The sequence below is a fragment of the Salmo salar genome, chromosome 08, assembly GCF_965601325.2.
Source record: "Salmo salar chromosome 08, fSalSal1, whole genome shotgun sequence".
Lineage (NCBI taxonomy): Eukaryota > Metazoa > Chordata > Actinopteri > Salmoniformes > Salmonidae > Salmo > Salmo salar.
The window spans coordinates 1,770,001-1,782,500 of NC_138298.1; the positions used below are offsets into that span (position 1 = coordinate 1,770,001).

The following is a 12,500-nucleotide window of genomic DNA, read 5'->3' on the forward strand; positions in this document are numbered from 1 at the left end:
GGTGTGCCCCTGCACTATTTCATCAGCAACACTGCCTTGTAGTAAGCATTTAATGATGAATTGACTAAATGCAGCTTCCTGCCTTTTTAATAGGATCAAATTTCCTTGTGTTTTCAATTAGCATCTGCCTTGTATTTATAAGACAAACAAGAATATTGTTGCTGAATGCAGCTTGTGTGTGCTTTGTGCTCCTTTGCCCTGTTCAAATGATGAAAGGAAATAAAGTTTGTATTTTATCCAACTACCTGTGCTAAAAAGTGATGGGAACTGTGTTTATAATTTCTTCTACTTTTTCAGTGACACAAAGTTCAAGCTGCTTATCTAATTGGTGAAAATGCAATGTCTGTTTATCACACTCACTTTGACTATATATGTTGTAGCAAGAGATTGTTTCTCGCATACGGCCATACCAGCCTGGGTACGCCCGATCTCGTCTGATTTCGGAAGCGAAGCAGGGTCGGGCCTGGTTAGTACTTGGATGGGAGACCGCCTGGGAATACCAGGTGCTGTAAGCATTTTGTCCACGAGGGTGTGCCCCTGCACTATTTCATCAGCAACACTGCCTTGTAGTAAGCATTTAATGATGAATTGACTAAATGCAGCTTCCTGCCTTTTTAATAGGATCAAATTTCCTTGTGTTTTCAATTAGCATCTGCCTTGTATTTATAAGACAAACAAGAATATTGTTGCTGAATGCAGCTTGTGTGTGCTTTGTGCTCCTTTGCCCTGTTCAAATGATGAAAGGAAATAAAGTTTGTATTTTATCCAACTACCTGTGCTAAAAAGTGATGGGAACAGTGTTTATAATTTCTTCTACTTTTTCAGTGACACAAAGTTCAAGCTGCTTATCTAATTGGTGAAAATGCAATGTCTGTTTATCAGACTCATTTTGACTATATATGTTGTAGCAAGAGATTGTTTCTCGCTTACGGCCATACCAGCCTGGGTACGCCCGATCTCGTCTGATCTCGGAAGCTAAGCAGGGTCGGGCCTGGTTAGTACTTGGATGGGAGACCGCCTGGGAATACCAGGTGCTGTAAGCATTTTGTCCACGAGGGTGTGCCCCTGCACTATTTCATCAGCAACACTGCCTTGTAGTAAGCATTTAATGATGAATTGACTAAATGCAGCGTCCTGCCTTTTTAATAGGATCAAATTTCCTTGTGTTTTCAATTAGCATCTGCCTTGTATTTATAAGACAAACAAGAATATTGTTGCTGAATGCAGCTTGTGTGTGCTTTGTGCTCCTTTGCCCTGTTCAAATGATGAAAGGAAATAAAGTTTGTATTTTATCCAACTACCTGTGCTAAAAAGTGATGGGAACAGTGTTTATAATTTCTTCTACTTTTTCAGTGACACAAAGTTCAAGCTGCTTATCTAATTGGTGAAAATGCAATGTCTGTTTATCAGACTCATTTTGACTATATATGTTGTAGCAAGAGATTGTTTCTCGCTTACGGCCATACCAGCCTGGGTACGCCCGATCTCGTCTGATCTCGGAAGCTAAGCAGGGTCGGGCCTGGTTACTACTTGGATGGGAGACCGCCTGGGAATACCAGGTGCTGTAAGCATTTTGTCCACGAGGGTGTGCCCCTGCACTATTTCATCAGCAACACTGCCTTGTAGTAAGCATTTAATGATGAATTGACTAAATGCAGCTTCCTGCCTTTTTAATAGGATCAAATTTCCTTGTGTTTTCAATTAGCATCTGCCTTGTATTTATAAGACAAACAAGAATATTGTTGCTGAATGCAGCTTGTGTGTGCTTTGTGCTCCTTTGCCCTGTTCAAATGATGAAAGGAAATAAAGTTTGTATTTTATCCAACTACCTGTGCTAAAAAGTGATGGGAACAGTGTTTGTAATTTCTTCTACTTTTTCAGTGACACAAAGTTCAAGCTGCTTATCTAATTGGTGAAAATGCAATGTCTGTTTATCACACTCACTTTGACTATATATGTTGTAGCAAGAGATTGTTTCTCGCTTACGGCCATACCAGCCTGGGTACGCCCGATCTCGTCTGATCTCGGAAGCTAAGCAGGGTCGGGCCTGGTTAGTACTTGGATGGGAGACCGCCTGGGAATAGCAGGTGCTGTAAGCATTTTGTCCACGAGGGGGTGCTCTTGCACTATTTCATCAGCAACACTGCCTTGTATTAAGCATTTAATGATGAATTGACTAAATGTCTGTTTTATCAGACTCACTTTGACTATATATGTTGTAGCAAGAGATTGTTTCTCGCTTACGGCCATACCATCCTGGGTACGCCCGATCTCGTCTGATCTCGGAAGCTAAGCAGGGTCGGGTCTGGTTAGTACTTGGATGGGAGACCGCCTGGGAATACCAGGTGCTGTAAGCATTTTGTCCACGAGGGTGTGCCCCTGCACTATTTCATCAGCAACACTGCCTTGTAGTAAGCATTTAATGATGAATTGACTAAATGCAGCTTCCTGCCTTTTTAATAGGATCAAATTTCCTTGTGTTTTCAATTAGCATCTGCCTTGTATTTATAAGACAAACAAGAATATTGTTGCTGAATGCAGCTTGTGTGTGCTTTGTGCTCCTTTGCCCTGTTCAAATGATGAAAGGAAATAAAGTTTGTATTTTATCCAACTACCTGTGCTAAAAAGTGATGGGAACAGTGTTTGTAATTTCTTCTACTTTTTCAGTGACACAAAGTTCAAGCTGCTTATCTAATTGGTGAAAATGCAATGTCTGTTTATCACACTCACTTTGACTATATATGTTGTAGCAAGAGATTGTTTCTCGCATACGGCCATACCAGCCTGGGTACGCCCGATCTCGTCTGATTTCGGAAGCGAAGCAGGGTCGGGCCTGGTTAGTACTTGGATGGGAGACCGCCTGGGAATACCAGGTGCTGTAAGCATTTTGTCCACGAGGGTGTGCCCCTGCACTATTTCATCAGCAACACTGCCTTGTAGTAAGCATTTAATGATGAATTGACTAAATGCAGCTTCCTGCCTTTTTAATAGGATCAAATTTCCTTGTGTTTTCAATTAGCATCTGCCTTGTATTTATAAGACAAACAAGAATATTGTTGCTGAATGCAGCTTGTGTGTGCTTTGTGCTCCTTTGCCCTGTTCAAATGATGAAAGGAAATAAAGTTTGTATTTTATCCAACTACCTGTGCTAAAAAGTGATGGGAACTGTGTTTATAATTTCTTCTACTTTTTCAGTGACACAAAGTTCAAGCTGCTTATCTAATTGGTGAAAATGCAATGTCTGTTTATCACACTCACTTTGACTATATATGTTGTAGCAAGAGATTGTTTCTCGCATACGGCCATACCAGCCTGGGTACGCCCGATCTCGTCTGATTTCGGAAGCGAAGCAGGGTCGGGCCTGGTTAGTACTTGGATGGGAGACCGCCTGGGAATACCAGGTGCTGTAAGCATTTTGTCCACGAGGGTGTGCCCCTGCACTATTTCATCAGCAACACTGCCTTGTAGTAAGCATTTAATGATGAATTGACTAAATGCAGCTTCCTGCCTTTTTAATAGGATCAAATTTCCTTGTGTTTTCAATTAGCATCTGCCTTGTATTTATAAGACAAACAAGAATATTGTTGCTGAATGCAGCTTGTGTGTGCTTTGTGCTCCTTTGCCCTGTTCAAATGATGAAAGGAAATAAAGTTTGTATTTTATCCAACTACCTGTGCTAAAAAGTGATGGGAACAGTGTTTATAATTTCTTCTACTTTTTCAGTGACACAAAGTTCAAGCTGCTTATCTAATTGGTGAAAATGCAATGTCTGTTTATCACACTCACTTTGACTATATATGTTGTAGCAAGAGATTGTTTCTCGCATACGGCCATACCAGCCTGGGTACGCCCGATCTCGTCTGATTTCGGAAGCGAAGCAGGGTCGGGCCTGGTTAGTACTTGGATGGGAGACCGCCTGGGAATACCAGGTGCTGTAAGCATTTTGTCCACGAGGGTGTGCCCCTGCACTATTTCATCAGCAACACTGCCTTGTAGTAAGCATTTAATGATGAATTGACTAAATGCAGCTTCCTGCCTTTTTAATAGGATCAAATTTCCTTGTGTTTTCAATTAGCATCTGCCTTGTATTTATAAGACAAACAAGAATATTGTTGCTGAATGCAGCTTGTGTGTGCTTTGTGCTCCTTTGCCCTGTTCAAATGATGAAAGGAAATAAAGTTTGTATTTTATCCAACTACCTGTGCTAAAAAGTGATGGGAACTGTGTTTATAATTTCTTCTACTTTTTCAGTGACACAAAGTTCAAGCTGCTTATCTAATTGGTGAAAATGCAATGTCTGTTTATCACACTCACTTTGACTATATATGTTGTAGCAAGAGATTGTTTCTCGCATACGGCCATACCAGCCTGGGTACGCCCGATCTCGTCTGATTTCGGAAGCGAAGCAGGGTCGGGCCTGGTTAGTACTTGGATGGGAGACCGCCTGGGAATACCAGGTGCTGTAAGCATTTTGTCCACGAGGGTGTGCCCCTGCACTATTTCATCAGCAACACTGCCTTGTAGTAAGCATTTAATGATGAATTGACTAAATGCAGCTTCCTGCCTTTTTAATAGGATCAAATTTCCTTGTGTTTTCAATTAGCATCTGCCTTGTATTTATAAGACAAACAAGAATATTGTTGCTGAATGCAGCTTGTGTGTGCTTTGTGCTCCTTTGCCCTGTTCAAATGATGAAAGGAAATAAAGTTTGTATTTTATCCAACTACCTGTGCTAAAAAGTGATGGGAACAGTGTTTATAATTTCTTCTACTTTTTCAGTGACACAAAGTTCAAGCTGCTTATCTAATTGGTGAAAATGCAATGTCTGTTTATCACACTCACTTTGACTATATATGTTGTAGCAAGAGATTGTTTCTCGCATACGGCCATACCAGCCTGGGTACGCCCGATCTCGTCTGATTTCGGAAGCGAAGCAGGGTCGGGCCTGGTTAGTACTTGGATGGGAGACCGCCTGGGAATACCAGGTGCTGTAAGCATTTTGTCCACGAGGGTGTGCCCCTGCACTATTTCATCAGCAACACTGCCTTGTAGTAAGCATTTAATGATGAATTGACTAAATGCAGCTTCCTGCCTTTTTAATAGGATCAAATTTCCTTGTGTTTTCAATTAGCATCTGCCTTGTATTTATAAGACAAACAAGAATATTGTTGCTGAATGCAGCTTGTGTGTGCTTTGTGCTCCTTTGCCCTGTTCAAATGATGAAAGGAAATAAAGTTTGTATTTTATCCAACTACCTGTGCTAAAAAGTGATGGGAACTGTGTTTATAATTTCTTCTACTTTTTCAGTGACACAAAGTTCAAGCTGCTTATCTAATTGGTGAAAATGCAATGTCTGTTTATCACACTCACTTTGACTATATATGTTGTAGCAAGAGATTGTTTCTCGCATACGGCCATACCAGCCTGGGTACGCCCGATCTCGTCTGATTTCGGAAGCGAAGCAGGGTCGGGCCTGGTTAGTACTTGGATGGGAGACCGCCTGGGAATACCAGGTGCTGTAAGCATTTTGTCCACGAGGGTGTGCCCCTGCAATATTTCATCAGCAACACTGCCTTGTAGTAAGCATTTAATGATGAATTGACTAAATGCAGCTTCCTGCCTTTTTAATAGGATCAAATTTCCTTGTGTTTTCAATTAGCATCTGCCTTGTATTTATAAGACAAACAAGAATATTGTTGCTGAATGCAGCTTGTGTGTGCTTTGTGCTCCTTTGCCCTGTTCAAATGATGAAAGGAAATAAAGTTTGTATTTTATCCAACTACCTGTGCTAAAAAGTGATGGGAACTGTGTTTATAATTTCTTCTACTTTTTCAGTGACACAAAGTTCAAGCTGCTTATCTAATTGGTGAAAATGCAATGTCTGTTTATCACACTCACTTTGACTATATATGTTGTAGCAAGAGATTGTTTCTCGCATACGGCCATACCAGCCTGGGTACGCCCGATCTCGTCTGATTTCGGAAGCGAAGCAGGGTCGGGCCTGGTTAGTACTTGGATGGGAGACCGCCTGGGAATACCAGGTGCTGTAAGCATTTTGTCCACGAGGGTGTGCCCCTGCACTATTTCATCAGCAACACTGCCTTGTAGTAAGCATTTAATGATGAATTGACTAAATGCAGCTTCCTGCCTTTTTAATAGGATCAAATTTCCTTGTGTTTTCAATTAGCATCTGCCTTGTATTTATAAGACAAACAAGAATATTGTTGCTGAATGCAGCTTGTGTGTGCTTTGTGCTCCTTTGCCCTGTTCAAATGATGAAAGGAAATAAAGTTTGTATTTTATCCAACTACCTGTGCTAAAAAGTGATGGGAACAGTGTTTATAATTTCTTCTACTTTTTCAGTGACACAAAGTTCAAGCTGCTTATCTAATTGGTGAAAATGCAATGTCTGTTTATCACACTCACTTTGACTATATATGTTGTAGCAAGAGATTGTTTCTCGCATACGGCCATACCAGCCTGGGTACGCCCGATCTCGTCTGATTTCGGAAGCGAAGCAGGGTCGGGCCTGGTTAGTACTTGGATGGGAGACCGCCTGGGAATACCAGGTGCTGTAAGCATTTTGTCCACGAGGGTGTGCCCCTGCACTATTTCATCAGCAACACTGCCTTGTAGTAAGCATTTAATGATGAATTGACTAAATGCAGCTTCCTGCCTTTTTAATAGGATCAAATTTCCTTGTGTTTTCAATTAGCATCTGCCTTGTATTTATAAGACAAACAAGAATATTGTTGCTGAATGCAGCTTGTGTGTGCTTTGTGCTCCTTTGCCCTGTTCAAATGATGAAAGGAAATAAAGTTTGTATTTTATCCAACTACCTGTGCTAAAAAGTGATGGGAACTGTGTTTATAATTTCTTCTACTTTTTCAGTGACACAAAGTTCAAGCTGCTTATCTAATTGGTGAAAATGCAATGTCTGTTTATCACACTCACTTTGACTATATATGTTGTAGCAAGAGATTGTTTCTCGCATACGGCCATACCAGCCTGGGTACGCCCGATCTCGTCTGATTTCGGAAGCGAAGCAGGGTCGGGCCTGGTTAGTACTTGGATGGGAGACCGCCTGGGAATACCAGGTGCTGTAAGCATTTTGTCCACGAGGGTGTGCCCCTGCACTATTTCATCAGCAACACTGCCTTGTAGTAAGCATTTAATGATGAATTGACTAAATGCAGCTTCCTGCCTTTTTAATAGGATCAAATTTCCTTGTGTTTTCAATTAGCATCTGCCTTGTATTTATAAGACAAACAAGAATATTGTTGCTGAATGCAGCTTGTGTGTGCTTTGTGCTCCTTTGCCCTGTTCAAATGATGAAAGGAAATAAAGTTTGTATTTTATCCAACTACCTGTGCTAAAAAGTGATGGGAACTGTGTTTATAATTTCTTCTACTTTTTCAGTGACACAAAGTTCAAGCTGCTTATCTAATTGGTGAAAATGCAATGTCTGTTTATCACACTCACTTTGACTATATATGTTGTAGCAAGAGATTGTTTCTCGCATACGGCCATACCAGCCTGGGTACGCCCGATCTCGTCTGATTTCGGAAGCGAAGCAGGGTCGGGCCTGGTTAGTACTTGGATGGGAGACCGCCTGGGAATACCAGGTGCTGTAAGCATTTTGTCCACGAGGGTGTGCCCCTGCACTATTTCATCAGCAACACTGCCTTGTAGTAAGCATTTAATGATGAATTGACTAAATGCAGCTTCCTGCCTTTTTAATAGGATCAAATTTCCTTGTGTTTTCAATTAGCATCTGCCTTGTATTTATAAGACAAACAAGAATATTGTTGCTGAATGCAGCTTGTGTGTGCTTTGTGCTCCTTTGCCCTGTTCAAATGATGAAAGGAAATAAAGTTTGTATTTTATCCAACTACCTGTGCTAAAAAGTGATGGGAACAGTGTTTATAATTTCTTCTACTTTTTCAGTGACACAAAGTTCAAGCTGCTTATCTAATTGGTGAAAATGCAATGTCTGTTTATCAGACTCATTTTGACTATATATGTTGTAGCAAGAGATTGTTTCTCGCTTACGGCCATACCAGCCTGGGTACGCCCGATCTCGTCTGATCTCGGAAGCTAAGCAGGGTCGGGCCTGGTTAGTACTTGGATGGGAGACCGCCTGGGAATACCAGGTGCTGTAAGCATTTTGTCCACGAGGGTGTGCCCCTGCACTATTTCATCAGCAACACTGCCTTGTAGTAAGCATTTAATGATGAATTGACTAAATGCAGCTTCCTGCCTTTTTAATAGGATCAAATTTCCTTGTGTTTTCAATTAGCATCTGCCTTGTATTTATAAGACAAACAAGAATATTGTTGCTGAATGCAGCTTGTGTGTGCTTTGTGCTCCTTTGCCCTGTTCAAATGATGAAAGGAAATAAAGTTTGTATTTTATCCAACTACCTGTGCTAAAAAGTGATGGGAACAGTGTTTGTAATTTCTTCTACTTTTTCAGTGACACAAAGTTCAAGCTGCTTATCTAATTGGTGAAAATGCAATGTCTGTTTATCACACTCACTTTGACTATATATGTTGTAGCAAGAGATTGTTTCTCGCATACGGCCATACCAGCCTGGGTACGCCCGATCTCGTCTGATTTCGGAAGCGAAGCAGGGTCGGGCCTGGTTAGTACTTGGATGGGAGACCGCCTGGGAATACCAGGTGCTGTAAGCATTTTGTCCACGAGGGTGTGCCCCTGCACTATTTCATCAGCAACACTGCCTTGTAGTAAGCATTTAATGATGAATTGACTAAATGCAGCTTCCTGCCTTTTTAATAGGATCAAATTTCCTTGTGTTTTCAATTAGCATCTGCCTTGTATTTATAAGACAAACAAGAATATTGTTGCTGAATGCAGCTTGTGTGTGCTTTGTGCTCCTTTGCCCTGTTCAAATGATGAAAGGAAATAAAGTTTGTATTTTATCCAACTACCTGTGCTAAAAAGTGATGGGAACTGTGTTTATAATTTCTTCTACTTTTTCAGTGACACAAAGTTCAAGCTGCTTATCTAATTGGTGAAAATGCAATGTCTGTTTATCACACTCACTTTGACTATATATGTTGTAGCAAGAGATTGTTTCTCGCATACGGCCATACCAGCCTGGGTACGCCCGATCTCGTCTGATTTCGGAAGCGAAGCAGGGTCGGGCCTGGTTAGTACTTGGATGGGAGACCGCCTGGGAATACCAGGTGCTGTAAGCATTTTGTCCACGAGGGTGTGCCCCTGCACTATTTCATCAGCAACACTGCCTTGTAGTAAGCATTTAATGATGAATTGACTAAATGCAGCTTCCTGCCTTTTTAATAGGATCAAATTTCCTTGTGTTTTCAATTAGCATCTGCCTTGTATTTATAAGACAAACAAGAATATTGTTGCTGAATGCAGCTTGTGTGTGCTTTGTGCTCCTTTGCCCTGTTCAAATGATGAAAGGAAATAAAGTTTGTATTTTATCCAACTACCTGTGCTAAAAAGTGATGGGAACAGTGTTTGTAATTTCTTCTACTTTTTCAGTGACACAAAGTTCAAGCTGCTTATCTAATTGGTGAAAATGCAATGTCTGTTTATCACACTCACTTTGACTATATATGTTGTAGCAAGAGATTGTTTCTCGCATACGGCCATACCAGCCTGGGTACGCCCGATCTCGTCTGATTTCGGAAGCGAAGCAGGGTCGGGCCTGGTTAGTACTTGGATGGGAGACCGCCTGGGAATACCAGGTGCTGTAAGCATTTTGTCCACGAGGGTGTGCCCCTGCACTATTTCATCAGCAACACTGCCTTGTAGTAAGCATTTAATGATGAATTGACTAAATGCAGCTTCCTGCCTTTTTAATAGGATCAAATTTCCTTGTGTTTTCAATTAGCATCTGCCTTGTATTTATAAGACAAACAAGAATATTGTTGCTGAATGCAGCTTGTGTGTGCTTTGTGCTCCTTTGCCCTGTTCAAATGATGAAAGGAAATAAAGTTTGTATTTTATCCAACTACCTGTGCTAAAAAGTGATGGGAACTGTGTTTATAATTTCTTCTACTTTTTCAGTGACACAAAGTTCAAGCTGCTTATCTAATTGGTGAAAATGCAATGTCTGTTTATCACACTCACTTTGACTATATATGTTGTAGCAAGAGATTGTTTCTCGCATACGGCCATACCAGCCTGGGTACGCCCGATCTCGTCTGATTTCGGAAGCGAAGCAGGGTCGGGCCTGGTTAGTACTTGGATGGGAGACCGCCTGGGAATACCAGGTGCTGTAAGCATTTTGTCCACGAGGGTGTGCCCCTGCACTATTTCATCAGCAACACTGCCTTGTAGTAAGCATTTAATGATGAATTGACTAAATGCAGCTTCCTGCCTTTTTAATAGGATCAAATTTCCTTGTGTTTTCAATTAGCATCTGCCTTGTATTTATAAGACAAACAAGAATATTGTTGCTGAATGCAGCTTGTGTGTGCTTTGTGCTCCTTTGCCCTGTTCAAATGATGAAAGGAAATAAAGTTTGTATTTTATCCAACTACCTGTGCTAAAAAGTGATGGGAACAGTGTTTATAATTTCTTCTACTTTTTCAGTGACACAAAGTTCAAGCTGCTTATCTAATTGGTGAAAATGCAATGTCTGTTTATCAGACTCATTTTGACTATATATGTTGTAGCAAGAGATTGTTTCTCGCTTACGGCCATACCAGCCTGGGTACGCCCGATCTCGTCTGATCTCGGAAGCTAAGCAGGGTCGGGCCTGGTTAGTACTTGGATGGGAGACCGCCTGGGAATACCAGGTGCTGTAAGCATTTTGTCCACGAGGGTGTGCCCCTGCACTATTTCATCAGCAACACTGCCTTGTAGTAAGCATTTAATGATGAATTGACTAAATGCAGCTTCCTGCCTTTTTAATAGGATCAAATTTCCTTGTGTTTTCAATTAGCATCTGCCTTGTATTTATAAGACAAACAAGAATATTGTTGCTGAATGCAGCTTGTGTGTGCTTTGTGCTCCTTTGCCCTGTTCAAATGATGAAAGGAAATAAAGTTTGTATTTTATCCAACTACCTGTGCTAAAAAGTGATGGGAACAGTGTTTGTAATTTCTTCTACTTTTTCAGTGACACAAAGTTCAAGCTGCTTATCTAATTGGTGAAAATGCAATGTCTGTTTATCACACTCACTTTGACTATATATGTTGTAGCAAGAGATTGTTTCTCGCTTACGGCCATACCAGCCTGGGTACGCCCGATCTCGTCTGATCTCGGAAGCGAAGCAGGGTCGGGCCTGGTTAGTACTTGGATGGGAGACCGCCTGGGAATACCAGGTGCTGTAAGCATTTTGTCCACGAGGGTGTGCCCCTGCACTATTTCATCAGCAACACTGCCTTGTAGTAAGCATTTAATGATGAATTGACTAAATGCAGCTTCCTGCCTTTTTAATAGGATCAAATTTCCTTGTGTTTTCAATTAGCATCTGCCTTGTATTTATAAGACAAACAAGAATATTGTTGCTGAATGCAGCTTGTGTGTGCTTTGTGCTCCTTTGCCCTGTTCAAATGATGAAAGGAAATAAAGTTTGTATTTTATCCAACTACCTGTGCTAAAAAGTGATGGGAACAGTGTTTGTAATTTCTTCTACTTTTTCAGTGACACAAAGTTCAAGCTGCTTATCTAATTGGTGAAAATGCAATGTCTGTTTATCACACTCACTTTGACTATATATGTTGTAGCAAGAGATTGTTTCTCGCTTACGGCCATACCAGCCTGGGTACGCCCGATCTCGTCTGATCTCGGAAGCGAAGCAGGGTCGGGCCTGGTTAGTACTTGGATGGGAGACCGCCTGGGAATACCAGGTGCTGTAAGCATTTTGTCCACGAGGGTGTGCCCCTGCACTATTTCATCAGCAACACTGCCTTGTAGTAAGCATTTAATGATGAATTGACTAAATGCAGCTTCCTGCATTTTTAATAGCATCAAATTTCCTTGTGTTTTCAATTAGCATCTGCCTTGTATTTATAAGACAAACAAGAATATTGTTGCTGAATGCAGCTTGTGTGTGCTTTGTGCTCCTTTGCCCTGTTCAAATGATGAAAGGAAATAAAGTTTGTATTTTATCCAACTACCTGTGCTAAAAAGTGATGGGAACAGTGTTTATAATTTCTTCTACTTTTTCAGTGACACAAAGTTCAAGCTGCTTATCTAATTGGTGAAAATGCAATGTCTGTTTATCAGACTCATTTTGACTATATATGTTGTAGCAAGAGATTGTTTCTCGCTTACGGCCATACCAGCCTGGGTACGCCCGATCTCGTCTGATCTCGGAAGCTAAGCAGGGTCGGGTCTGGTTAGTACTTGGATGGGAGACGGCCTGGGAATACCAGGTGCTGTAAGCATTTTGTCCACGAGGGGGTGCTCTTGCACTATTTCATCAGCAACACTGCCTTGTATTAAGCATTTAATGATGAATTGACTAAATGTCTGTTTTATCAGACTCACTTTGACTA

At 41.2% G+C, this 12,500-nt stretch overlaps 24 non-coding genes across 24 annotated transcripts; all 24 read left to right on the plus strand.

The window, feature by feature from the left end:
- The first annotated feature begins 396 nt into the window (after positions 1 to 396).
- On the plus strand, positions 397 to 515 carry LOC145851258 (5S ribosomal RNA). The gene has a single exon (XR_014373108.1). It is a non-coding gene; the product is annotated as a 5S ribosomal RNA (ribosomal RNA).
- Positions 516 to 924: 409 nt separating this feature from the next.
- On the plus strand, positions 925 to 1,043 carry LOC145854450 (5S ribosomal RNA). Its single transcript, XR_014375335.1, has one exon. It is a non-coding gene; the product is annotated as a 5S ribosomal RNA (ribosomal RNA).
- Positions 1,044 to 1,452: 409 nt separating this feature from the next.
- Positions 1,453 to 1,571, plus strand: LOC145885191 (5S ribosomal RNA). Its single transcript, XR_014396772.1, has one exon. It is a non-coding gene; the product is annotated as a 5S ribosomal RNA (ribosomal RNA).
- Positions 1,572 to 1,980: 409 nt separating this feature from the next.
- LOC145884541 (5S ribosomal RNA) lies at positions 1,981 to 2,099 on the plus strand. Its single transcript, XR_014396119.1, has one exon. It is a non-coding gene; the product is annotated as a 5S ribosomal RNA (ribosomal RNA).
- A 139-nt stretch (positions 2,100 to 2,238) lies between these two features.
- Positions 2,239 to 2,357, plus strand: LOC145881577 (5S ribosomal RNA). Its single transcript, XR_014393150.1, has one exon. It is a non-coding gene; the product is annotated as a 5S ribosomal RNA (ribosomal RNA).
- Positions 2,358 to 2,766: 409 nt separating this feature from the next.
- LOC145851260 (5S ribosomal RNA) lies at positions 2,767 to 2,885 on the plus strand. Its single transcript, XR_014373110.1, has one exon. It is a non-coding gene; the product is annotated as a 5S ribosomal RNA (ribosomal RNA).
- A 409-nt stretch (positions 2,886 to 3,294) lies between these two features.
- Positions 3,295 to 3,413, plus strand: LOC145851261 (5S ribosomal RNA). The gene has a single exon (XR_014373111.1). It is a non-coding gene; the product is annotated as a 5S ribosomal RNA (ribosomal RNA).
- A 409-nt stretch (positions 3,414 to 3,822) lies between these two features.
- Positions 3,823 to 3,941, plus strand: LOC145851262 (5S ribosomal RNA). The gene has a single exon (XR_014373112.1). It is a non-coding gene; the product is annotated as a 5S ribosomal RNA (ribosomal RNA).
- Positions 3,942 to 4,350: 409 nt separating this feature from the next.
- Positions 4,351 to 4,469, plus strand: LOC145851263 (5S ribosomal RNA). The gene has a single exon (XR_014373113.1). It is a non-coding gene; the product is annotated as a 5S ribosomal RNA (ribosomal RNA).
- Positions 4,470 to 4,878: 409 nt separating this feature from the next.
- On the plus strand, positions 4,879 to 4,997 carry LOC145851264 (5S ribosomal RNA). The gene has a single exon (XR_014373114.1). It is a non-coding gene; the product is annotated as a 5S ribosomal RNA (ribosomal RNA).
- Positions 4,998 to 5,406: 409 nt separating this feature from the next.
- On the plus strand, positions 5,407 to 5,525 carry LOC145851265 (5S ribosomal RNA). Its single transcript, XR_014373115.1, has one exon. It is a non-coding gene; the product is annotated as a 5S ribosomal RNA (ribosomal RNA).
- A 409-nt stretch (positions 5,526 to 5,934) lies between these two features.
- LOC145851266 (5S ribosomal RNA) lies at positions 5,935 to 6,053 on the plus strand. The gene has a single exon (XR_014373116.1). It is a non-coding gene; the product is annotated as a 5S ribosomal RNA (ribosomal RNA).
- A 409-nt stretch (positions 6,054 to 6,462) lies between these two features.
- Positions 6,463 to 6,581, plus strand: LOC145851267 (5S ribosomal RNA). The gene has a single exon (XR_014373117.1). It is a non-coding gene; the product is annotated as a 5S ribosomal RNA (ribosomal RNA).
- Positions 6,582 to 6,990: 409 nt separating this feature from the next.
- On the plus strand, positions 6,991 to 7,109 carry LOC145851268 (5S ribosomal RNA). The gene has a single exon (XR_014373118.1). It is a non-coding gene; the product is annotated as a 5S ribosomal RNA (ribosomal RNA).
- A 409-nt stretch (positions 7,110 to 7,518) lies between these two features.
- LOC145851269 (5S ribosomal RNA) lies at positions 7,519 to 7,637 on the plus strand. The gene has a single exon (XR_014373119.1). It is a non-coding gene; the product is annotated as a 5S ribosomal RNA (ribosomal RNA).
- Positions 7,638 to 8,046: 409 nt separating this feature from the next.
- Positions 8,047 to 8,165, plus strand: LOC145854451 (5S ribosomal RNA). Its single transcript, XR_014375336.1, has one exon. It is a non-coding gene; the product is annotated as a 5S ribosomal RNA (ribosomal RNA).
- A 409-nt stretch (positions 8,166 to 8,574) lies between these two features.
- LOC145851271 (5S ribosomal RNA) lies at positions 8,575 to 8,693 on the plus strand. Its single transcript, XR_014373121.1, has one exon. It is a non-coding gene; the product is annotated as a 5S ribosomal RNA (ribosomal RNA).
- Positions 8,694 to 9,102: 409 nt separating this feature from the next.
- On the plus strand, positions 9,103 to 9,221 carry LOC145851272 (5S ribosomal RNA). The gene has a single exon (XR_014373122.1). It is a non-coding gene; the product is annotated as a 5S ribosomal RNA (ribosomal RNA).
- A 409-nt stretch (positions 9,222 to 9,630) lies between these two features.
- Positions 9,631 to 9,749, plus strand: LOC145851273 (5S ribosomal RNA). The gene has a single exon (XR_014373123.1). It is a non-coding gene; the product is annotated as a 5S ribosomal RNA (ribosomal RNA).
- A 409-nt stretch (positions 9,750 to 10,158) lies between these two features.
- Positions 10,159 to 10,277, plus strand: LOC145851274 (5S ribosomal RNA). The gene has a single exon (XR_014373124.1). It is a non-coding gene; the product is annotated as a 5S ribosomal RNA (ribosomal RNA).
- Positions 10,278 to 10,686: 409 nt separating this feature from the next.
- On the plus strand, positions 10,687 to 10,805 carry LOC145854452 (5S ribosomal RNA). Its single transcript, XR_014375337.1, has one exon. It is a non-coding gene; the product is annotated as a 5S ribosomal RNA (ribosomal RNA).
- A 409-nt stretch (positions 10,806 to 11,214) lies between these two features.
- On the plus strand, positions 11,215 to 11,333 carry LOC145882590 (5S ribosomal RNA). Its single transcript, XR_014394158.1, has one exon. It is a non-coding gene; the product is annotated as a 5S ribosomal RNA (ribosomal RNA).
- A 409-nt stretch (positions 11,334 to 11,742) lies between these two features.
- Positions 11,743 to 11,861, plus strand: LOC145882592 (5S ribosomal RNA). Its single transcript, XR_014394160.1, has one exon. It is a non-coding gene; the product is annotated as a 5S ribosomal RNA (ribosomal RNA).
- A 409-nt stretch (positions 11,862 to 12,270) lies between these two features.
- On the plus strand, positions 12,271 to 12,389 carry LOC145851431 (5S ribosomal RNA). Its single transcript, XR_014373282.1, has one exon. It is a non-coding gene; the product is annotated as a 5S ribosomal RNA (ribosomal RNA).
- Positions 12,390 to 12,500: the final 111 nt, after the last annotated feature.